Source organism: Dermacentor variabilis, chromosome 4 (assembly GCF_050947875.1).
Source record: "Dermacentor variabilis isolate Ectoservices chromosome 4, ASM5094787v1, whole genome shotgun sequence".
In the NCBI taxonomy this organism is placed as follows: Eukaryota; Metazoa; Arthropoda; class Arachnida; order Ixodida; family Ixodidae; genus Dermacentor; species Dermacentor variabilis.
The window spans coordinates 208,798,830-208,823,703 of NC_134571.1; positions in this window are offsets into that span (position 1 = coordinate 208,798,830).

Sequence of the window (24,874 nt, forward strand, 5' to 3'; positions counted from 1 at the left end):
TTCGTACGGGTGCTCGCGCGTCGGCGGCAACGCGGGCGTTTGCCGCCCGTCGCGTTTTTCGCTCGCGAAAAACGCGCCATGCGGTTCCAGCTTAAAACATATTCTATGAACTAAACCAAAAAGAAAGAAAACTTATATATGTGGCGGAATTTGAGTCATGTTTCTTCTAAAGGAACATCGTCACGCAACACACAAGTAGTTCAAAATAAATGGGTTATTTTCACAATTCTTAAACCTCAATTACCACACAAAAATGCCAGGCTGTTTGTTCACTAACTCACTAATTGCCGGCACTTAGTGAATTGTGATTACTTAGACAGTTTGTGTGGGTTTCCTACTGTAATGTTTGAACGAAATAGATTCTGGTGCTTGTCTAAGGCAAAAATAATTTGCTGTACCATTTATGATACAGCTCGCAGAATTGGTTGTTTTGTGGAGAACAGCAGATATTTGTTTCTTCACAAAACAGCCAGTTTGTCGGCACTTAGTGAATTGTGATTACTTAGACAGTTTGTGTGGGTTTCCTTCTAGCGTTTATTGCACCCTCGTAATAAGATATCAGTGAGAAAACATCACCTGCGCTGCTGTCACAGTGTAATGTTTGAAAATATGTTAATGATAAAAAAGCAAAACATGCTGTATATATAGGGCGGAACCAACAGTTAATTAGCCAAGGATTACCTCCTAAAATTTAAAGTAACTTCTGCTAAATGGAACGCCGAGAGACACGCTCAATTTTTTTGCAGTAATGTTATAATTTTGTACTGTCGTTCAGAAATTTGATTTGATGCTTTCCTGCTTGATCACAACATATATCGGTAAGTACATCAGGTACCTCACAGGATACGGGACGACTTTTGCTATAAAATGCAACTGTGCGCTTCCTAACATAATGGAGGTTTGTTTGGGCATATCTGAACTAAACAACGGCCTTCCTAATTTTCCCACAATAATGAAAATTCCTGCAGTAAGCCGTTGAATTCTGACGTTTAAGCTGCCGAATATGCACACGAAGTACACCGCCGGCGAGGGTTGCGGAAAGTTTTCGACCACCCAGGGCTTCTTAACGTGGACTATAATCACGGACGCGACTGTTTTAGTCTGTCGGCTCCATCGATAAACAGCCTCCGCGGCTGGGAGTCGAACTTGCAGCACAATGCTACTGCCAAGTGAGCGACCCTGGCGGTTAATTACGCACACGAAATAAGGCCTGAAATGTTCTGGAGTGGTCAACACTGCAACACCTAAGATAAACCGTTCTGGGTTGGGTCAGTCCTTTCATATCAATCCCTTCGCAATCAATCAATTTGTCTTTTGCTGGTGAATAATTCGCTATCTGAAGTGTCCGTCACTGTGGGGATTCGTGTGAAAATTGGTACGCTAGTTGTCATATGGGAACATTTAAATACAGTGGTACTCTGTTTCTTGTATCCGGGCAGAAAGCGCAAATATGCTTTGGGAATGATGCGTCGGCTTTCCCGATCATTACTATCGAATAACAACCGCGTGTTTTCGCGCGGAAACTTTGTACTTTCCTAGAAACCGCACACAGAAGGCAGCACGCTCGGAAGGAGAGCGAAGTTGCGCGAATCGGGCTACCAAGGGGTGGGGGAACAGTCACGCCACAAAATCTATAAATTCCAAACGTGAAATTTCGTTATAACGCCAACGAACTTCAGGCCGGCCTAGGCGACTTTTCTACACATATCTAGACAGGTGCTTTCTTTTAACACTTCAAAAGATGTGCACCCTTTGGGTTTTATTTTGTCCCTAAACAATATTCGGCCCTCTTCCTGCATGAATTTCTTTAATGTTCTTGTCAAGAACGCTGTGTCAAGCTGATACGCACGTGCTGCTCCTTACCTGATAGTTCGAAGCGTGCAGCGTTACGCAACGACAATAAAAAAAAAAATATGCACACTAGGTGACGAGACCTGTTAGGGGCCAAAATGAGCTCGAAAGCGTTCAAAATTTTCTCACATTCAGGACCGTATTGAGGCATTTCCAATGAACGACTACAAAGGCATACTGCGTTTCTTCATAGCAATTAAAATGAGGAATTATACAAGAAATTTTACTTTAAAAAGCTTAACGCTGTGTAGAAGGTCAGCACTTTAATTAAGGCCGACCTCAAAGCTTTTAAACCATGATAAATGTATCTCTCTTGCTGCATACCTGAAATCACAAGTGAGCACAAAAACACGCGCACAACAAAAAATAAAATACGGGGACAGGAGACAAACACTTCTCTCCTGTCCATTTTCTGAAGACATGGTATCAGCTCGATTCACACGGCTTTGGCCGCATCTGGGAACTGAGTGCCTTCCAAACCCTTCCGCAACACAAAGAGGAAAAAAATAAAAGAAGCAAGAAAAACGGCCCACACGTGCCTTCATAGCGTCGCAGCGAGTCACAAGATGGATCAAAATTTAGGTCTCAACAGATAACGTGAGAGAATTAGTCGCAGAGTAGATAAAGTTACCGGTATCGACGTACTTAAAGTATGCAGGTGTATAGTCCAAAGTTAGCCATATTTCACTAGCCCTCTGTAAAAGGTGCACCACCGTGGTTATTAGACATGCGTATGCAAAGCCACCAAGCGGTCCACTTTTGAGAAATGGGGCGAGTTCGCTTGCACTAAGAAAGACTCGCGCGAGGCAACAGTGTATGGAAGGCGGCTTCGGTGGTCCTCACACGAAGCCAGAATTAGTCGCAGAAAAGGTAAAATTAAGGGTGCCGGCTCAATGAGCGCCAACATAGTAAACAAATTTACAACATTGCACCACAGATTGCACTCTCCCTGGGATGGGCCCACCTAGCCTAGTGACAAAAGAAAAAAAAAAAGAAATAAGGCAGGGCGAAGGGTCCACAATGTGTCGATGCTAAAGAAGACAGGATCGACGTAATTGGCCGTGAAATACGATGCGAAAGAAAATGTCTAAATAATTCATTTCTGAGTGAGAAGATAGGTTTTTTTTTTTGTGACATACTTTCTGGAAGGTAAACTCAACACAGAGCCGCGAATGACCAACGGAGAGCTAAGTGTAGCGCAACAGTGTGTGAGCAGTTGGAGGCTCGCTGCGCAGCGTGCAAGCGGCCCCGCCGTAAACCGAGCCACTCAGGTTGGCTTCTGCCGGGCAGCTGCGGCCCGCCCGAAATGTGCGCCGGAGCGTGCAACACGTACTGGACGCTTGCTGGCACAGCCGCTTGGAGTCTACAGCTGCTGAGGTCACAGCGCTTCCTCCCGCAGGCCGGTCACGTGCAACTGGCGGCTGCAGCACCAGGAGCATGCACCGTGCAAGGGCTCACGCTCCCAAGGACGGGTGTGTGTGTGCACGGGAGTGGCACGCCCACCGGGGAAATGAAAACTAAGCACGGTGTGAAGGATTTCACGATTGCTCGTATTTGGTAGGAATAAATCATAATCAAATGCACACGTGGGGATAGATAGACCACAAAGAAGAAAATGATTCCGAGACTTCAGCGATTCATTAATTACCTTGACTGAATAAGCTCGAACAGCATTCATGAGCCCCATTGTTGTCGCTTGCCACGAGGGGGGCCTGTGCCCTCTTCTGCCGCATACGTTTACAGATTTGGACGTTATCTTGAGAAGAACCCCCTTTTGTTCCCAGGGAAGAGGACTACAGCGCTGCCTTAAACACTCCTCGAATCTGCTCTGCAAAGGTACGGGGGACCCCGAAATGAGAAGAGCCTTGTTGCTTGGATGCAGCAGCATGTGCGCTTAAAGTCCCTCAATAATTTTAAAGTAGAGAAAGGCTCTGATCCAGCCGACGACGCCAGCGATAGGCTGATCGGTGACATGCGACCTTGCTCCGCGCCTTTGCCGCCATGAAAGTTCCTGTGCGTCTGGTTGACCTCCCTGCCTTTCCTCTCTTTGCTATCTCTCTCTCTCTCCTGTGCGCCGGGCGAAGTGCGCGCGTTTCGCCTGTTGTGCTGTGAACATTGCTGCGATAATTTCGTTCCGGGAGGGCCGAAATGCCTTGTCGCTGTCCGGTTGGGTGCCGAAACCGGACGAAGGATGGCCAGAAGTTATTTTGCATCCCATGCGGCCACCAGAGCCTACCTAACCAGAAGAAAAGTATGGTTGCACAGAATTTAACGGAAGGACTTTAAACCGTCGCTAACTGCACGCATGCGAGGCAACTAACATACGACGATACAAAGGTGCGAAAGAAAGTATACACGTGCGCGTATCAAACTGTGACAGTATTTCACTCGCACGCATGGATGTTGATGGCCCAAGTTTGTGGAGAATATTTATTTTACTCAGTATGACCTGTAGGATGCGAAGGGCCGAAATACTTTGTTGCTGTGCGTGCGGGTGCCGAGATCAGACGGCGGATGACAAGAAGTTATTTTGCATTCCGCGCGGCAAACAAAAGCTAACCAGAAGATAAATGTGGTCGCATAGAACTGGACGGAAAGACTGAACCGTCGGTTGCTGCACGACTATGCGAGGAAAGCAACCTAGAGCGATGCGAAGGTGCGAGAGAAAGTATACGTGTGTGTGTGTGCAGACCTGCGACAGTATTTCATTCGCGCGCATAAATGTTGACGGCCGAAGTTTGTGGAGATTATTGATTCTAGTGCATTATAAGCCCGTTGACTTAGCAAGTGCAGCATGATCTAGCATGCAAGTAAATAGTGCGGCAGAAGCGCATTAACTCGCCAACAAATATCCGCATTGCGTTACGTGCGTTAAAAATAAATTTCAGCACTGAATTCTACTTTTATACTTTCCTGTGTTTGTGCGCGCGTTGTTAACTGCGCTTTACAATATGTCCAAAAAGTCATTTCCAACTCTCAACATGTCCAAAAAGCCATTTCCAATATCCTAATCGTATTTTGTGCATTGCATATGAGAATGAATATCTTCCTAAGTGCCTGCATTACTCTGCTTTTAAAAACAAATACTGCATAGCAACTGCTACTGGCCATCAAATAATGAAGTATATTACAATATATCAAAGTACATTACATACAGCTGCGACTTCGTTCCTTCCAAGTTTCCCTTACACTCGAAGATGTTTCCGCAATCGGCGATGCCATTTTACTGATGAAAAACACACAACTGCAAATTAACATAAGGAAACTGCAGAAGCGATATACGGATTGCCAGCAAAACAGTGCAGTAATAGCTAGGCCAATCCGCGTGCGTTTCGTATAAGGGCCCTCTAATTCTTACGGGGCTTTAGCGGTGCACGGAGGCGAAAAGGCACAAACACAACAATGCGCGTAATGATTCAAGTTTACGTGGCGACGTCGCACGGTTCACGAGAACAGTCAACCGCATTCACACACGCCCACACACTACGCTAGATTTTGGTGTGCCGCAAGATTATATCGCGCTGGCAGCCCGAACACGATCGAAGAGACTCACTGACACGATCTATACCGCCGCTTCAGAATGTCACGACAGTTGCATTGGCTCGTAGCACTGAACCACAAAACCCAACAGTCATCGTGTAATCGCTACACGACAGACACACTCAGCGGCAAGAAGACTGCTGGCGCACTCGTTTCCACACACACACAGGACGTTGTTTAGTTGCCGTGAAGGTCGCACGTTTCAGCGACGTTATGTCGAAAGTTTTTCGGTCCAGGCGACTGTAAGCCTTCTTTTTTACAGGAATTCTTCGTTGAAAGTAACCGCTATGTGTACGCAGCACACTTACAAGCAAAAGAATTCACAGAGCAAGCGGTATTAAGCGCAAGCAATCACCAAGGCTCGCGCGGTGATTGTGTGCAAACGAACGAAATGTAAGCATGCGGAATCGAGCCGATCAAGCCCTCATTCCGCTCTCTTGAGCGTTTTTCTTTCAGGGCTCATTTGAACTTAAAGGACTAGATTTAGTAGTTCGGCCCTTTGTTTCGTTTTTCACCAAAGTCAGGCAGCAGTAGGTTTTATATCCGCGCGTGTGCAGACATTTTTTCACCTTACGAATGCCGCGGCGCCGCGGTTTAGCGCGGGCGCCGTCTGCTACAGGAACTTCCTAGGTGGCGCGCGCGGCAGATGTCGCTACTTTGAAAATTATAGAGGGATCTTATGTGCGCTCTGTGTGCAGCGCCATTCATTGGCATGCAGTGGGTACACACAGTAAGAGAGCTCTCTGCTACGTGGCTTGGACAGAGTTCGCCTTTGCCTCTTGTGCAACGATTTGCCTTTTTTTTTCTTGCATTGCTTGGTTGCTGTTTTCCAACAGTCAGTTGATAAAGGATGCGTGCCTGACGCCTGGAGAACTGTGCGCATGGTTCCCATATTTAAGCCTGGTGATCCCTCCGTACTCAAAAACTACCTACTCATTTCGCCAACAAGCATATGTTGTAAATTACTAGAGCACATCATATCATTCACTGTCATGAAATTTCCAACAGAACACGGTTTCCTCTTTAGCCCTCAGCATGGCTCCCTTCGTAGTCGTTCCTGTGAAGCTCAAGTGTTCGAATTAGTAGCTGATTTCCACAAAACTGTTCACGGTGCACTAAAAATCTGTGCTATATTCATAGATTTGGAAACGCATTTGACAAGCTTCCACATATCCGCTTAATAATGATGCAAACGAATCTTAACATAAACAGCAGAATTATAAAGTGTATGGCTAATTTTTTGACCTACCGAAGCCAATCAGTCCATGTGAGCGGGTACTCATCTTCCTTTTCGCATCACCGGCGCAGCGCAGTGTTCAGTCCAGTCTTGTTTCTGATCTACATTAACGGCATAAGAAACACTTTATCTTCTATTATCACGTTATTATCACGCGGGTGACTGAATCATGTACAACCGAATTTTTAACGCCGAAGAGATGAACGTTTTACAGTTAGACCTCGATAAACTCTAATTTCGGTGTCGCCGGTGGCAAATGGAAATTAACATTTATAAAACTAAAGCCATGACGTTCAAGAGAGCTCATAACACGGTACTGAACTACAACCCAAACAATGGAATCCCTGTTGAAAAAGTATCCAAATTTAGATATCTCGGAGTTCATTTATTCTCTCATTCATCTGGAACCATGATATGCAATACCATTACCAGAAAAGCACCGAAAACACATGGCTTCATTAAACGTAACTTATACTTGGTGAGACCTGCTACTCAACTATTACCATACTCTACGTTTGTTCCTTCAAAGGTAGAATACGCATTCATTATTTGGAATCCGCATCAAATTTATCTGATCGATCAACTGGAAGCAATACGGAATAAAGAAGCAAGATTTATCATAATGAAACAGTAACGCAATTACATACTTATACATATCAAGGAATCACTTTCATTACCCTCGCTTTAAAAGCTCAGAATAATAACGCTGTTAACACATTTTCACGTGTTTTATCTTGGTGAATCCCTGTTCCGTGAATCTTACATCAATGCAGCTCGTAGTATATTTCAGCGTTTTGATTACCCATCTAAAGCAAACCCTTTTTTTGCATGCAGTAATCCGTATGGTGATTCACCTTTACTTTTGTCAATATGCCATTGCACTAAACTACCAAGGGCCATTGTATCTCTCATTAATCCTGATGTTTTTGTTAATGAGTTGAAAATTTTCTCAGATTGTGATTATTTTTGCGTTGAGTGCTTACTTGCTTACATCTTTCCCGGAGCAGAAACAAACATCCGACAATTTCGCATAGTGATTTTTTCAATATAATGCGAATCAAATAGGAATGATTATTCGATTAGAATTCAAAATTTTGAATAAATCACACCTAATAAAAATTCCGGCACCACCCATCTCACGATGATTGTCGGCGGTAGTGCGTGAACATTCAATCACTATAGTGACACAACGCATCGTCAACGTCGAAAGGAGTCATGACTGACGCGTGTACTGCAGCCGCACTCCTCTTTTGTGCTTCCCTAAGAACACTGGGCGCCATCTAGCGGAGCCACCGCAAAGCCTGCGCGCGGGCCCTGGAACGCACGACGTGCCGATGCGTGGGGACACTGAAAAATGCCTCATGTGGAAACCGCGCCGCTCTTTCGCGCTTCTTTCTGGGCGGGCTGCCCCATCTATTGGCACTGCTGTAAATCACGCGCCTGGCCTTCGAGACGTAAATCATCGCGCGCCAGAGCCTGCGAACGCTGAGAATGGTTCCTTCGCTTGTCGCATATTCATCGGCACATACTCGGTGACCCATTGCAAGTTGGGGAGACGAAGAGTGTCGTATATTAAATGCGTTCGTGGCCCTGGTCGCTAGAGCGTTGGTGCGAAAAGCGTTCATTGACAAGAAGCACATACCCTAGCGCCTTTTAGGTGCAGCCTACTAATGCATGGGGTTGCTGTCTTTGAGGAACCCTTGTTACGTGCGCTCGAGTCCTCTTAGCATCGGATAAATTTATAAATATTTTTTCGTCATTTCAGAGCGCACATTCCCAGTGGCACATGCCTATAGGCAACCAAGTTGGGGCCAAATACGTTCATTGAAGAGCGGCACACACGTGATGAAACATAGCCAGTGACGCAAGTTGGCATCAAAAGAGGTCGATTGAAGACTAGCACAGACCGAGTACCCGCCGCCATTGCTTAGTGCCTATGGTGTTGGGCTGCTAAGCAGGAGGTCGCGGGATGAAATCCCGGCCACGGCGGTCGCATTTTGATGAGGACGAAATGCGAAAACATCCGTTTACTTAGATTTAGGTGCGCGTTAAAGAACTCCAGGTGGTCCAAATTTTCGGAGTACCCCACTACAGCGTGCCTCATAATCAGGTTGTTGTTCTGGCACGGAAAACCCCTGATTTAATGTATTGAAGAGACCGAGTGGCACATTCTCCGTGCTTCAACTCGGCGTCAAAGAGTCTCCGAACAACGGTGCTTACCTAGTCCCGCGTCTACAGCGAGCCACGTTGGTCTGAGTGCTGGTTTCGAACTCTGTTCCCTCAGCACAGCAGGCCGACGCGCTACCCACCCGACCGTGGGCTGCCCAGTGACCCACGTAGAGGGGAAAGCATCATCATCATCCTAGTTACGCCTACTGCAGGGCAAAGGCCTCTCCCATACTTCTCCAACAACCCCGGTCATGTACTAATCGTGGCCATGCCGTCCCTGCAAACTTCTTAATCTCATCCGCCCACCTAACTTTCTGCCGCCCCCTGCTACGCTTCCCTTCCCTTGGAATCCAGTCCGTAACCCTTAATGACCATCGGTTATCTTTCCTCCTCATTACGTGTCCTGCCCATGCCCATTTCTTTTTCTTGATTTCACCTAAGATGTCATTAACGCGCGTTTGTTCCCTCGCCGAATCTGGTCTTTTCTTATCCCTTAACGTTACACCTATCATTCTTCTTTCCATAGCTGGTTGTGTCGTCCTCAATGTAAGTAGAACCCTTTTCGTAAGCCTCCAGGTTTCTGCCCCGTAGGTGAGTACTGGTAAGACACAGCTATTATACACTTTTCTCTTGAGAGATAATGGCAACCTGCTGTTCATGATCTGAGAATGCCTGCCAAACGCACCCCAGCCCATTCTTATTCTTCTGATTATTTCCGTCTCTTGATCCGGATCCGCCGTTACTACCTGCCCTAAGTAGATGTATTCTCTTACCACTTCCAGTGCCTCGCTACCTATTGTAAATTGCTGTTCTCTTCCGAGACTGTTAAACATTACTTTAGTTTTCTGCAGATTAATTTTTAGACCTACTCTTCTGCTTTGCCTCTCCAGGTCAGTGAGCATGCATTGCAGTTGGTCCCTTGAGTTACTAAGCAAGGCAATATCATCAGCGAATCGCAAGTTACTAAGGTATTCTCCATTAACTTTTATCCCCAATTCTTCCCAATTCAGCTCTCTGAATACCTCCTGTAAACACGCTGTGAATAGCAATCGAGAGATCGTATCTCCCTGCCTGACGCCTTTCTTTATTGGGACTTTGTTGCTTTGCTTATGCAGGACTACGGTGGCTGTGGAGCCGCTATAGATATCTTTCAGTATTTTTACATACGGCTCGTCTACACCTTGCTTCCGTAATGCCTCCATGACTGCTGAAGTTTCGACAGAGTCAAACGCTTTCTCGTAATCAATGAAAGCTATATATAAGGGTTGGTTACATTCCGCATATTTCTCTATCACCTGATTGATAGTGTGAATATGAGCTATTGTTGAGTAGCCTTTACGGAATCCTGCCTGGTCCTTTGCTTGACAGAAGTCTAAGGTGTTCCTGATTCTATTTGCGATTACCTTAGTAAATAGTTTGTAGGCAACGGACAGTAAGCTGATCGGTCTATAATTTTTCAAGTCTTTGGCGTCCCCTTTCTTATGGATTAGGATTATGTTAGCGTTCTTCCAAGATTCCGGTACGCTCGAGGTCATGAGGCATTGCGTATACAGGGTGGCCAGTTTCTCTAGAACAATCTGTCCACCATCCTTCAACAAATCTGTTGTTACCTGATCCTCCCCAGCTGCCTTCCCCCTTTGCATATCTCCCAAAGCTTTCTTTACTTCTCCCGGCGTTACCTGTGGGATTTCGTATTCCTCTAGAGTATTCTCTCTTCCATTATCGTCGTGGGTGCCACTGGTACTGTGTAAATCTCTATAGAACTCTATAGAAATCTATGGAATCTCTATAGAAAGCGGCTAGATACAAATATACATAGACATAAATATACAGGCATAGGTCGCTAGGTCTCAGAAAATGCGTGAAGTACCGTAAGAATGCTAACGTATTAAAAATGCGACAAAGCCCATCTCACCAAGAGTGTCGACTCACTGAGAGTAGCAATGAAGAAATGCAGTGACACACCCTCTTGCAGCCATCCAAACGTGTCACGTATGAGGCGGGGATGCAGCTGGGCTGCTCTCATCGCGCTTCCCCCCAGTCACGTTGCGCCAACGAGCGCCGCCGCACCGGTGTCCCCGCAAAGAGAGTGCGTGAATGCATGTAGAGACAAGATTTTCTGCATAAATATGACCCCTGTTCAATGCTGCCTAGCATCGGAGAAATTCAGCCTTTCTTTGCCGTTAAAGAGGCGGCAAATACCCAGCGCCTCATACCCTGGGACCCAAGTGCGGGTCGATATGATTCGTAGTAGAGCTACACGTATTCAGTTACCCTTAGTGACCCAAGTGGGCGTAAAAGACGTTCATCGAGGAGCGACCCATTTGGCATGTGCCACGTACCCAGTGGGGCAAATTATTGTAAAGAGGTTCGTTGAAGAGCAGCGCCTACCCGGTCGCACATACCCAGTCGGCGAAATTGACATTAAACAGGTAGTTCAAAGTGCGCCAGATGCCTAATTTCACATACCCAGGGGCCCGTGCCGGGGTGAAAGAGGTTCATTGAAAAGCGGCACATAGGCACTGGCACATACCCAGTAACTGAATTGTGCGTGAAACTGGTTAACTGATGTAATTATAGCGCGCCAAATACGCAGCGGCACAGGCTCAGTTGCCCAAACCGGCTTAAAAGATGAGCGGCACAGGCCTAGTCGCCGCGAAGCCGGCGTCAGGCTCATTGAGGAGCGGCAACGTGGCTCATGCCCAGTGCTCCAAGTTAGCATCAAAGGTTCATTGAACAGTCGCACGTACCCAGTGCGGCGTGTCATATATCGAGTAACCGGAGTGGACAGGAAAACGGCTAAAGACGTAAATAGAGCCATCAGACAGCCACCGAAAAGTGGGTGACAGAAGATCGCGTGCCATATTCTACTTTCTGTGTCTGCTATTTATCAGGGCAAAAAACACAGTTTTCATAAACGCACCACGGTACAGCAAAAGTAGTTATTTGTAGGATATATGACCAAGATAGGACCGCATGCACTTCACTCAAAACAACGGTAGTTATCCTATCTGAAATTATTTGGTTACTCTTATCAAAAGCGGCATTTGTCGATAAATGCCACTGTTTAAGTTCCCAAAGCAATACATAGGTACATAGATGATGTGAATGATTTCATCTCCTCAGCTGTAATATCGTAGTGCATTTACTTAATCTTGGTGAGACGCCCACTTCCGGCTCAGTTCAAACTAAGTGCACTCTAGAAGCGATTTTATTACTGCTTAATTTTGCAATAAGATTTCTTAAATCCGCAATATTATGACGTGGTGCTGACGTTGAATAACACAGTAGCAATACTGTGAACGACAAAACTAACTTTTACTGGGCGAACCTGTGCACACAAAACAGACTACACTTATAGCACAACGATAGCGGCGAACACGGTTGGCGATCGTTGAAAATCTGATCAGCGGGTCAAGCGCGTCGGCTTTTATAGATCGGTCGTCGAATGTTCCAGATTAACCGCTGGGACCCGCGTGTCTTCCAGAAAGTTCTAAACTATTCGCGTCGCGCATAGATGCAATCAGATTACGCAAGTTGCGGTGAAAGACAGTGGACGGAACCTACGATAACATTCCAGAAACTTCGGATACATGCAGACGCGTCCCGCGCTGTGCGATAACATTTTTTAGGCTGCGAAACGTGGTGGCCCGATAAATATAAGTACACGTGTCAATATTCCCGCATCACGCCTTCCAATGATCACATTGTTTGAGTCGCAATTAGTTAGCTTACTTCGTTACGTACGTAACGCTGCAAAGCTCTTGAGGAAGAGTTAAATATATACCAGTCGATAGAAATAGTAAAGAAGGTAGGAGAACTGTTAAATTTTAGCCCTTCAGAAAGCTCCTTCAAAAAAGAGCTGAGTGCATTATTACTCGCCGATCCCATTTGCTTTCATTAATTATTTATATTTTCATTTGATTGAATCTGTATGTAGGCATGTATGACCTAACAAACAGTGAATATAGATAGCATTTGTGCTAATGTTTATGCGGCTTGCTCATTCCAATGAACAAATATTGTAATCATTTTTGTTAATGAAATTCTGCTCTCTTGTACGAAATGTATGTACGTTATCTATGTATTCATTTGTACTGATTATAGCCGCTGTTGTAACTGTGGGGTCTGGGACCTCTGTCATGCCTTCGTGTTTTTAGTAACACTAAGAACGCCTTTGCGGGCTGCGTGACAGTGCCCACAGAAACAGTTTCTGTGTACGTGCGTGTGTGTGTGGTTTTCTTTTCTTTTTTTTAAAATCCTTCTCTCTCTCTCACCTATCGCATCCCCTTGCCCCTCCCCCCGTACAGGGTAGCCAACCGGAGATAATCTTTGGTTAACCTCCCTGTATTTCCTTTGCCTATCTCTCTCTCTCTCTAGTCCCAGTCTTCTATCGCTCGGACGAGAAATAAAGTACGCGTGATGAAAATAAGTAGCCAGAGTTATGCGGAGAGGAAGGTCTCTCTTACTTGCCATTGCGAAAGTCGACGCTACATATATGCGTTATCGATATAATGACGTTTCAGCGTAATGTTGAGCTCACATCAGATCCGGCTACCGTTGCATTAATAAGCGCCGAGGCTGTACATCGCAAGAACTTGAGTCACTCCAGGCCCCTGCTCTGTGCAATGAGCAGGTGTGTATCGAGCGATTTAGGGACCGCCGGCGCGATGCGTGCGCTCCTCGCCGGGCTTCGCAAACACGGCGGCGCCGGCACGCACCGATCGGACGCGCCACAAAGACGCACACGCGCGGGTCCGGCGCGAACAGCGGAGGCGGCGAAGGCGCCGCTACACGGTCCCCGTCGGGCAGGCCCGCTGCAGCCGATCGAAGGCCGCATTCGGCTGCCCAGCCGCGTAGTGGACGCGACTGCGGCGGCGGCAACCGCGATGGCTTTGTTGAGAGCGAGGGCCTTTTTCTTTTTTCCATGCGTAGCCCGTGACGTCATAGGTCGGCCGGGACGAGGGCGCGACCCAGCGACCCAAGGCCATGCAGTGTCCTGACCTCACTATGCGCTCTTCTGGCTTGGTGGTCTGCGGTTTCGCTTCTCCTCTCGCGCAAGCCTCCATCCCCCCCAGGCACATTACCTGCCGTTCGTATTCGGCTAGTGCAATCGTCTCGCAGTTCTTGCAGGTGTGCACATGATCGCCCGGCCGCATCGGTACTGCCTGCGGCCGCAGAATCTGCAAAGCGATCTCAGAAATATGTGTTGTGGAAACAGGAGTGTTCGTTGACGTTGACTTTCACAGAGTGAACTCTTTATCAACGTGAACAATCTCTAGACGTGGATATCGTCGGATGGTGTCTTGGTTGAATGAACCATCGAATAAAAGGCATGAAAACCAACATACAGACAGAAGCGTTCAACGCGGCAGAAGGACTGTCGTTATGTTGACAACAGAGTGCGTTTGCTACACACAGGACACGGTACTGGGAATCCCTGCGGTGCGCAAGTGCGCAAGTACCCCGACACGTGTTTTGAACGGCTTCAGTGTGTCATCCACAATTGCCGTGAGCGGAGGCGCAAAGGCTTGTGAATATCGCAGTTTTGCTTCATCATATTGTCACCTAACTCTTTTTTGATGCTCATTCGTTAATGGGCCCCCAGAACAGTTTTCATCGTACGCCTAGACACAGAGTGTATAGTTCAAGGAATCCTTTCTCGCAAGAATTTCCTGTCCGAGCGCATAATAAGACAGGCATCAGTGCGCAAACTTTAAGCTTCCCTTGAGCCATGGCGTTCCCCCTCAACTTTTACAACAAGTAGCTATCGCTATATCCTCCAACCTTCGAGCTGGGACGCAAGTGTTGTTTTCTTCTTGTTGATTTGAACCAGACTTGTACGCAGCAAATTACATGTAATAAATTGCTCGTAATCAATTACAATTTCTAGCCATGTTGTAGTCAAACAATTACTTTCTTTACCCGGTGTACCCTCGGTGTAATTTCATAACTTTTTTTCAGTAACCCGTTACACGTCAGCACTTAGTTTATTGACGAGAAAAGCTGTAACAAGTGACGCAGCTTGGAAACCTGAATTTGGCGAAAAATAGAGTAGAACCGTGCCATGTAGAAGTCTCGTGAATGCGGATAATCATGACTCGTTTCCTCATCTTAACGCTAGACCACGTGTTGACCGGCGAACTGAACAGGTACCGGTATGTCTCAATAAGAAAGGTCACTAAGGGTGTTAATGGCAGGAAATCAAATAGCGGTGATTTTTCTCAACTTTTCATTGCCTAAGCGGAACTTTCTGGAATTCCCAGCAACAATAAAGCGCTGCGCGTCATAGATGACCCTGACACTGACTAACCACAATCTTGTGCGCAAGATCCGTATACGTACAGCCACCGCCGCATACACCTCGCAGCCGCACATCGAGCAAACTGGCCATGCTCCCCCTACTTCCCTGACTTTTTCCTTCTCGAACAAGTTTTCACTGCCGATGCTGATGCCTTCACAAAGAAAACGAAGGACGCTGACCAAATAAATATTTTACTTATGCAATTATTATCGCAGGTAAGCTGTATGGCGGACTGCAGAGGACGCATCAAAGTGCCAGGCAAGCTCGTTCTGTTTACCGCATCTGCGCGTTGTTAATAAAAGTTCGAAGTAAAGTAACGTAAAAGTAGTCGATTACTACTGAGTAATTCCAGAATTATTTTCGGGGGGCAGTAATTGGTAACTGTCGTTCATTACATATTTGAATGAAGTACTTGTAGCTGGTCACTTTTCTTTCTGTAACTGCAGCGCGCAACGTGCGCACGTCCGATCTGAGCTGAGTCTGTTCCCGCGTTTCTTTCCAACGCAGTTTACCTCGTTAAGCCTTGTGTACGCGGAGCCACATTTAAATACGAACTGCGCTCGGTGGGGGGAGGTGAGGTGGCACTACGCGCAATGTTACCTGACTTGATTTTTTTCTTTGTCTGTTTTTTCACGCTATCTGAATCGAAAAGATGCAGACGCCGCCGCGGGCTCATTGCTGCGAGCCTACACGCACCGTACATACTAGGAAGCAGCTGTTTCCGGTATTATTATTTCGATAGCAATTAATGGACACTCCAGGCGCAATTCTACCGTCATCGTTGCCATCGCCGTCAGTGTTGCCGTGATGTTCCGTATAAAGCTCAAGTGCCATAATGCGCCGCCGCGTGCAGTGCGATGAAAGCATGAGAGAGTGAGCCGACGATGGTGGCTCAATCTTGCGTGCGCAAGCGGGAAAAGCGAACAGGTATCGCGCCGTCTTCCATCGCGCGCAAGGCACCGGGGGGGGGGGGGAGGCTGCTGACGCGATGGGGACAGAGTCAGCCGAGTGGTGATAGCTTTGTGCGCGCTCTGTTCTTCCCGCTTAGTTCGCGTTCAGACAGCACGAAGGCTAATTTCTTCGTTGCTGCTGCCACGCTTCCCCACTCCAGCGTTTCGACAGCGAGTGCGTGCGGTTATCGAGTGAGATGTGTTCATGTTTGCTTGTATGCACGTGACACCATGCTTGTTAATTTAGTTAGTAAACGAACGTTACATGTTTTATACAGTCGATAAAGCTGCTATCGCATAGTTGTCTTCCTGTAGCTGTCTATTCGTTTACTGCGACATTTTCGGTTTGAGAATCGCTTCATAACATAAAAATATTTAATACGTACGCTTATGATTGCCTCGATTATTACGCTCGTAAAATTTCCTTGCAGCCGTCAGTGGAAAAAAAGCACTGCCGCTAACTTGTCAATGTGTTGAAATGGGCTATCTATATCAATTTCGCTACTGAAAAATTAAAAAGTAAGTCTACTTGGGAATTAAACACACACTTTCTGCGTGGGAGGCAAAGCACACTAAAGTCTCACTCAAGATGGCGACTATACGATGGACGTTCTGGCACAACGCAAAGCGCGTTCAATTGACTACGCAACGACCTTCTTCCGGATGTCGGTATGTTGGGATTTGTTTTTGCTATCGTTGTGGCCAAAATATATACAAAATTTGGCTTCCTGACAAATGCAGAACCTGCGGTTACCGCTAAAAACGCCTTTTCAAAACTGCCGGTAATCACTCTGTCGGCAAAAGAATCTGGCGTTGACATTAAGGTGCCGCGCTCGCGTTTTCTACAGCGTGCAGTCACCGCCGTTTACTGCCTGCACACACCTGCAGCGCAAGACGAGCGCAATACAGCCCTGGTAGCATTCGGGTTCCTGCCGGCAAAGAAGACCTCGCTGCTCCTATTTTCACGTAAGAACCCCTCCACGTCCCGTTAGCAGCCCCAATGCCGGAGCTATTGGAGACGTTCCGTATTCTCCGGCGGAAGTGAGCCATTGGTTCGAAGAAACGTCTATATTTATTGCATTTGAGTAGCTATTTCTATAGGTACACAAATTATCATTCATACACATGCTATTGCAAATAAACCTAATGCAGCTGCATGTTTGAAGGATTCGCGATGATCTAACGTGGGTAGCCAAGCGGCGCCGTTGTTATCGCTGGCGGCGCACATTTCTAAACCTCGTAAAAACTTACACGCTTATTTAGACAGATCGTTTAAATAGATTTTTTGAGTGATCAGAAAGCCCTACCCTACCGACTCAGCACGTTTGTACGCAATCGTAAAAATCGCTTTAGGGTCCAGTTAAAGCTAATTTGGTTAGTTTAAAAGAAAACTATCTTGGAGCGTGTTCAACTATTAAAGGAAATTTCCTGTTCAACTGCAAATGAAAAGACGCTCAATGAAAAAAACGAATTGACAAAATTTATGCTACTTAGGACAAATATCGAGTTTCATTCAAAATTTAAGTTCTTAAAAATCCAAATGCAAATTGGGAAAGCCGATGGAAAAAAAATAGCTGAAACTCAAACTAACGATGTCACGTGGCACTTCCTTAAAATGATTCGAACGTCTTCGAGCGATGAAAACGCGTTATATTTTCATTCTATTATTGGCTGTGCGTTGACCCTGCCGTTCTCGGGCATAACTAACACATTAAACAAAGCGCTTTATTTAGCGCTCTTATTCCTACACATTTCTGTATTTTTAAAGTACCTTGTGGCCCCTTACTAAAATATTTGCCAATATTTAATGTGATTTGAGCTCGCATTACGAAAAATAGATGTATTACTAATATAAGCTCGTCAGCCACCTAATATTTTTTCAGTGCCTTTGAGTAACATCACGGGCCGTATTTTGTACTCAGCATTTTAATTGTTCTTTTTTTTTTGCTCGTCCTTTCTCTGCAATATACCGCCTGTCTTTGCCAGGAACGATCCCGGCACGACGCCACTGCGAAGAAATAGATGGAGTCGAAGAAAAAGGTATCCTTCTAAGTTAAGGCAGCAGAAGTACGACACAGATAATGCTCAATCCATGTGTTGGCATGAAGTAGAAGCCGGGAACCGAAATCCATTATTCAGAGTCCTCCACCTGAAGCCCCAAGCCACCATATTTTTCAGGCTTTAGATCGCCACTTCCATACTGGAAAGGATAGAAGAACAAAATGATGTGGAGACCCATTAAGGCTGTGCTACTAATCAAAGTGCCTACTGATCACCGACGAGGCATTCCCTGTAAAAATATAATCTTGATTGCAACATTAGCGCAGTAATACATCACTGCCTCTAGCATAAATTCATCATTCTTTATTTTTGCCGACTCAATCTACGCACGCAAAGATCTATGAAAAAAAGAGTGTCACAGCTTCGCACAAACCGGAAAGCATCGATTGTGATAGTAAATTATGAGGCAGGTATGAAGTAAGGATATTAGTCTTATCGGACGTATAAAATTGTAAACGTGCGTTTACCAACTAATTAACAAGCATGGGGCCCTATAACGTAAAACTATCCCAAAATGTTTTTATTGCAATCTGGTGATGTCAAATTTGCTAACCGCCGACTCAAGCCTCAGGCGGTGACCCGCAGAGTTGTCTAAACAGACCAATCAAATGGTCTCCTCGTTCATATGAGGTCACTTTTGTTTGCTTTAAAAACGAATAATATTGCCTACACTGAGCGGCTTGTCTTATCTGATTCGCTGACAAGAGGCAAAGAACACGCTCAAATGGAGAGGGATTCGAAGGGCCGAGCCAGTGCACTAAAAACTGATAACCGAATGAAGGGTATGCTGAGGCGTCTGCGATTGGTCCGCTTTCCCTTACTTAGCTTGCGGTGGCTGGTAGAAAATCGCGGCGGCATGCAAGGGAAGGTTAAGAATGCCGTTAGAAGGGATCATCAGCAAAGAATAGTTGGAACAGCGAGGTCGCAAACGTGCCGAAACCGCTCGAAAACGTTACACGGCTATGCGAAATGTTTTATTATACGCAAATAAACCCATGCTCTTCGTAAGGTGCGAGTAGCCAGTGCCTGAGCGATCGGCGGCAGCCATCTCTTATTCCTTTCGGAATGCGCCAACCTGCAGGTATTCAGAAAAAGAAACATTCAGGGGCGCTATAACGTAATACTATTCCAAAACGTTCAATTACAATTCTGCAATCAGCCCTCCGCGATTGGTGAAAAACATTTTGGACCAGCCCCACTTCACCTGTCTGTCACGCAACGTCACGAAAACAGCGATAGCTCCTCATCTGATATGACGTGTACACATTGATTATGTACGATTTTACAGAACAAAAGAAAAATAGTTGTTTCTCATTTGACGCCTTTTTTCCATTAGCCCACTGCTATTTTGTCAAAAGCTTTCGGGCTGCATCCACTTCACCTGTCTGTCACGCTACGTCACAAAATTGCAAAAACTCACTGCGTGAATGTGACGTGCACGCGTTAAAGATGCATTGATGCGCCGAACAAAACTGAATTTTCTTCTGAATAGCAGCAGGCTGCCCCGTTCCGACAGGAATAAAAGATGGCTGCCGCCGGTCGCTCAAGCACTGGCTACTCGCACCTGCTAAAGAGCATGGGTTTATTTGCGTGTAATGAAACTTCTTGCGCGGGCGTGTAACGCTTTCGAGCACATTCGGCACGTTTACAACCTCGTTATGCCAACTCATTTGTGCTGAGGATGCGTTTTAGCGTCTTTAGCTTCCGTTGTATGGCACCGCGATTTTCGACCCGCCACAGCAAGTTAAGGAAGCGAAAGCATACCAATCGCCGAAGCCAGCACCACCCTCTTCATCCGGTTATCGATTTTCAGTGCAGTGGCTCGCACCCACCGAATCCCTCTCCACTTGAGCGTGTTGCTCGCCTCTTGTCAGCCAATTAGATAAGACAAGCCGCTCAGTGTAGGAAAAGTTATTCGTTTTGAAAGCAAACAAAAGCGACCACCTACGATGGAGGAGAGCATTTGATTGGTCTGTTGAGACAACCCTGCCGGTGACCGCACGATGCTTGCGTCAGCGGTTACGCAAATTTTATGTCAGGAGATTGGAATAAAAACATATTGGAATAGTTTTACGTTAAAGCGCCCCAGTGCTGTTCGGCACATTCATGCATCTTTAACGCTTACACGTCACTTTGACGTGGTGAGTTTTCGCGGTTTTGTGACGTGTGACGTCACGTGACAGGCCGGTGGAGAGGGTGCAGCCCGAAAGCTTTTGACCAATAGCGGAGGGATAATGGCGAAAAGGTGCCGAATCTTTTATTTTGTTCGGTACAATCATGCATAATCAGTGAGTACACGTGCACACAGATGGGGACCTATCGTGGTGTTCCTGGCCTCGCTTGACAGACAGGCGAAGTAGCAGTGGTCCAAGAAGTTTTTCACCAATCGTGGAGGACTGATTGCAGAATCGGAATAGAAAAGTTTGGAATAGCTTTAGGTTACAGCGCCCATGGTGTCAGCCGCGCACAGGAGAACATCGACCCATCTCACTCGATTACCGCGGGGACTCGCTGTGAAAATGATGCCGCGAGGAAGAGCGGCAGCAGCAGCGTTCAAATCGGCCTTCACACTGGCTCTCCTTTCAACGCGAACTAAGCGGCGAAACACAGCGCACACGAAGCTATCAGGCCCCGTCCGCCTAGACTGTCTACTCGTCGCATCGCTTTCAATATAGGGCCCGCACAGCCGCGCTGAGCCACGCCATACGCAGCCGCCACTGGAGTAAAAAAACCCTCCTGCTGCCTTGCGTGCAACGGAAGACGGCGCGCTTCCCCCAAGCTTTGCTCCCGTGTGCACGCGAGATCGAGCCACCAATCTTTTAGGCTAGTCCTCGCACGCTTTCATCGCACCCATTGCGTACGGAACACCCATTTATAGGCAGCATCACGGCGGCGCCGATGATGACGGGCCAAATGCCCTTCAAGCGTCCAGATTATATTATATATCGTGTGCGTATCGTAATAAAAACAGCTGTGCATCGCCACCATAAGGATAGCCCTGACCTTCAAAACTGAGTGGAGTGGCGGATCCCACATCAACCATTTAAGTTATATCTACAGAAATACAAGCACTAACTATATATATGCGCTTTGTTTTTAGTGCAGTTTCGCAGGTAAACACGATGAGCAGTCCAACAAAAGAATGACCAGTAACAATGAGCACAAAGATCTGGGGCCGCATTCACCAAGCTTGTCGTTCCTAAGTGGCCTTTATCATTGGCTAATTGCCTTCGCTAATAATACCTACCACTGCACTATTGGCTGGCACAAACGCTTTTAGCCTAAGAACGTTTTTGTGAATACGGGCCCTGAAGCGCACATTCGAGATTTAATAACACAAGTACGTGAATATATTTTCTAAGACGTATACACTTGCTTATAAAATATTTGCATTTATTTCTTCAGACGAAGGCACAGACAATGACAGAAGCCGCAGCAGGGATCTGCGGAATATTTTTGACGAGCCGAGGCTCTTTCAGGTGTACGCAAAAAAAATAAAAAAAAGAAGAAGAAACCGCTGCACGTTCCGCTGAGGTGCAAGTTTTGCCAGCCAGTTGCGACAGCGGCGTCAATTTTTCTTGGACAATGCGCCACGTCCGCCACTCTGCGTCGCGGAATTGCCGAAATGAGTTCGGTTGCCGAGGGAACATCTTCGGAGGCCCCTTCCCACGCGCCTTTCAAGACGCAAGGCAATGGACAACCGGTGAAGCTCGGGGAATAAGATGTGCCTTTCCTGACGCAAGCCCCGAGTTCCGCGAAGACAATCTGACCTCGGTTGAAGACCGTGAACTTGTGCGGAAGTGTGCGTGTGTAATCCCTCGCGCAGAGGCGGCTCGTCTTCTACGGTGCCTGGTCGGCCGTTTCCCTCACCTTGGGATCGAGGGTGGACCGAGTGTTTATAAACCGCTGTTACGCGGTTGCTCAGGGTACTTTCTCTCGCAGTCATGCTAGACTGATGAACTGTAACGTTCTCCATGTAAATACTGTAAATAAATCCCGTATTCCTCGTTATCGATGAGAACAAGTCTCTCCCTTCAACAACGTCCTCAGCGTGGATAAGTTGGACGACGGCATGGGCCAGCTACCATCTAATTCATACACGACTCCAATCTTGACAACTCATTACGAGCGATGGGATTGATCCCCAATCTTCACAACGTAAGCGTGATTCCCCGCGGGAATTCGGTCGCCATGGCTGGCAAGGGAGCCGAGGCATCGTAGAAAGCGCGCGAGCAATTTAGGGGTATTTTTTTGGTGTCATGTGAAATATCCCTTGGTAGATATTTCTACCAATGGATATACCGATTACAGGTATAGGGAATACCGACTACGCACGAATAGTTTACGTTAGTCCTGAACTGCAGCTTGAATTTTACACTTACTTAACATTTACGTATGCAGATTGCGCATACGTAATCTGTTTGTCCTCTCCCTGGCAGGTACTGCTTTTAGCGCTGTCACCTTCAAGTTCCGAAATGTACTAACAAGCCCATATGTGTACGCTTACGATAGGAGCGCTGTGACGCACACGAGCTGTGGTAGAATCACAAATGATAGTTTGAAAAGCACGAACGCATTTTTTCGGTGTATTGCGAGTGAATACGCTGTTAATGTAGGACAGAAGCAGTGACGCACAATATCTGACAATAGTTTGTGAATAAAATGGAAAAATGTGGAATGACAGCTTTACTTTCGTCATAGCTAAAAAGCACGCCCGGTTTGATCGGGGTGAATTCATAAAGTGCCGTAGCAAAAAAAGCCCGAGGTGTGGCACTTCGGATTCGGGACTTCGGCACTTCGGAATTTCTCCGAGATCCCCATCCTACTGCACTACGTTGGCCTTTGTAGAAATCAATTGCTGCACGCATCCAATTATACGAGCATCCTAGGCGAGTTTTGTTACTAAATTTCGACAGATGCAATTTTAGTAACCATGAGTGTTATGGTGGTGTCAAATGGGCTCGTTTATTTTTATTATAAGTGCTTTTGTTTTATTCACGCTATTCAGCATTCCATTAAGAGGTACACAGTTTTCTATGTTCATTCTTATATAATTAAAAGCGGTAATAAGTGTCTGTATAATACTCGATATGTTGAACCATTGGTGCGTAAATGTATTGGAAGTGCGATTAATGATTGGTTTAATTCCGTTACTCTAGTAGTCGGATCAAGTTGGTCAAGTCAATAGTCGGATTTGACGGATCAAGTGACGGGCGCCTGACTTTACAAAAGTTGATCGCATGCTCCTCCTCTGAATTTCAGTCATAGAGACGACGAAGTTGTGACTGCAGTTCCAGCGGGATCCTGTCTTCGGAATAGAGGCGTTATTGTGCCGACAAGTTCTGCATTGCGAAATATTCACTTCGGGGTGGTCTCTGCGGGGGGAAAATACATTGGACTAGAAAACTTGCTTTTATAGATTGTCGTTAATATATAATGTTATCTTATGAAAAACACCTGATCGATAAATGTAAAATCGTGCGGCAAAATCTGGCAGATTGTCATATTCTCCTTTGTGAGATGCTTGTCTTACACTAGTAACTGAACAGAACAACTTTAGTAGAACGACGTTCAGTATATCCTTGTGATACTATAGGTACGTTATTACGAGGATCCCACACAGATGAAGCAGGCTCTTATTTCATGCACAAGATTGTTCTGTGCAATATTAGCTTTAATAAAGCAGCTGTGGAGGAAAATTTGCGACCCATACGAGCAAACGTGAGGTTGGCATTGTCAGGAGCATAGTGATTGTGGGAGTTTCAGGTAACGTTATCACTTATCTGAAGACAAAAGTACTTACATTCCTTAAAATGAGTTTCTGGGTTGCCGTACACAGGTTACGGCAATGAACTTCTCCCCAACTACGAAGCTTTTCTTCAGAAATGCTCGTATGTGTTTCTGTTGTGAAAGTTTGAAATAAGCTTTCTCATGTGCATGATTCTCATTGACTTATATTTGTTATTGTTTAGTTTCATAGGCCATGCGTAACAATATTGTTTATTGTTACACAGGAATAATGTGTCATACCCTCCTCACCTGCGCCTCCACCAATATATTACGTGTGAGAAATCAATTATGGAGTATTACGCGCCAAACCCACAATTTGATCATGAGGGACGCCGTAGTTGGGGACTCCGGAATGATTCGGACGACCAGGGGTTGTTTAACGTGCACCTAAATCTATGTGCAGGGGTGTTTTCGCATTTCGCCCCCATCGATATGGGGCCGCCGTGGCCAGGATTCGATATCGCGACTTCGCGCTTAGCAGTCCGACATCACAGCCACTAAGCAAGCACGGCGGGTAATGTTACGTATGGAAATACACAAACAAAAGAGTCTATTCACATTATATTTACACTGGAGCCAGATCACCGGGCAGACAGTTTGCTCGTGCCAAGAGCCCAGATAATCGTCTTTCTTGCGGCGGCTCGTCTCTTGAGCATCTGTGAATGGTATCGCAATCACATGCTCCGTCGCTATTCAGATTGTTCCGGTAAAAAAAAGGCATTCCTCGGGCTAGTAATTTCTCCGTAGCCACCGCAATAATCAGAAAATGTCTTATACGTTTAAATGAAGCATAAGGGTGCTAATGCTGATCGCTGCGGAACAACGCATGATACGGGAGAAAGAGCAGACAGGGTCCAGTTACAAAAAAAAAGCGAAAAAACACTCAATACAGTTTTATAAGTCAATATCTACGTTTAGTATGCTGTGTTGGAAAAATAACGGCGATCTGAAACTATGTAGATAGCCCTGGCA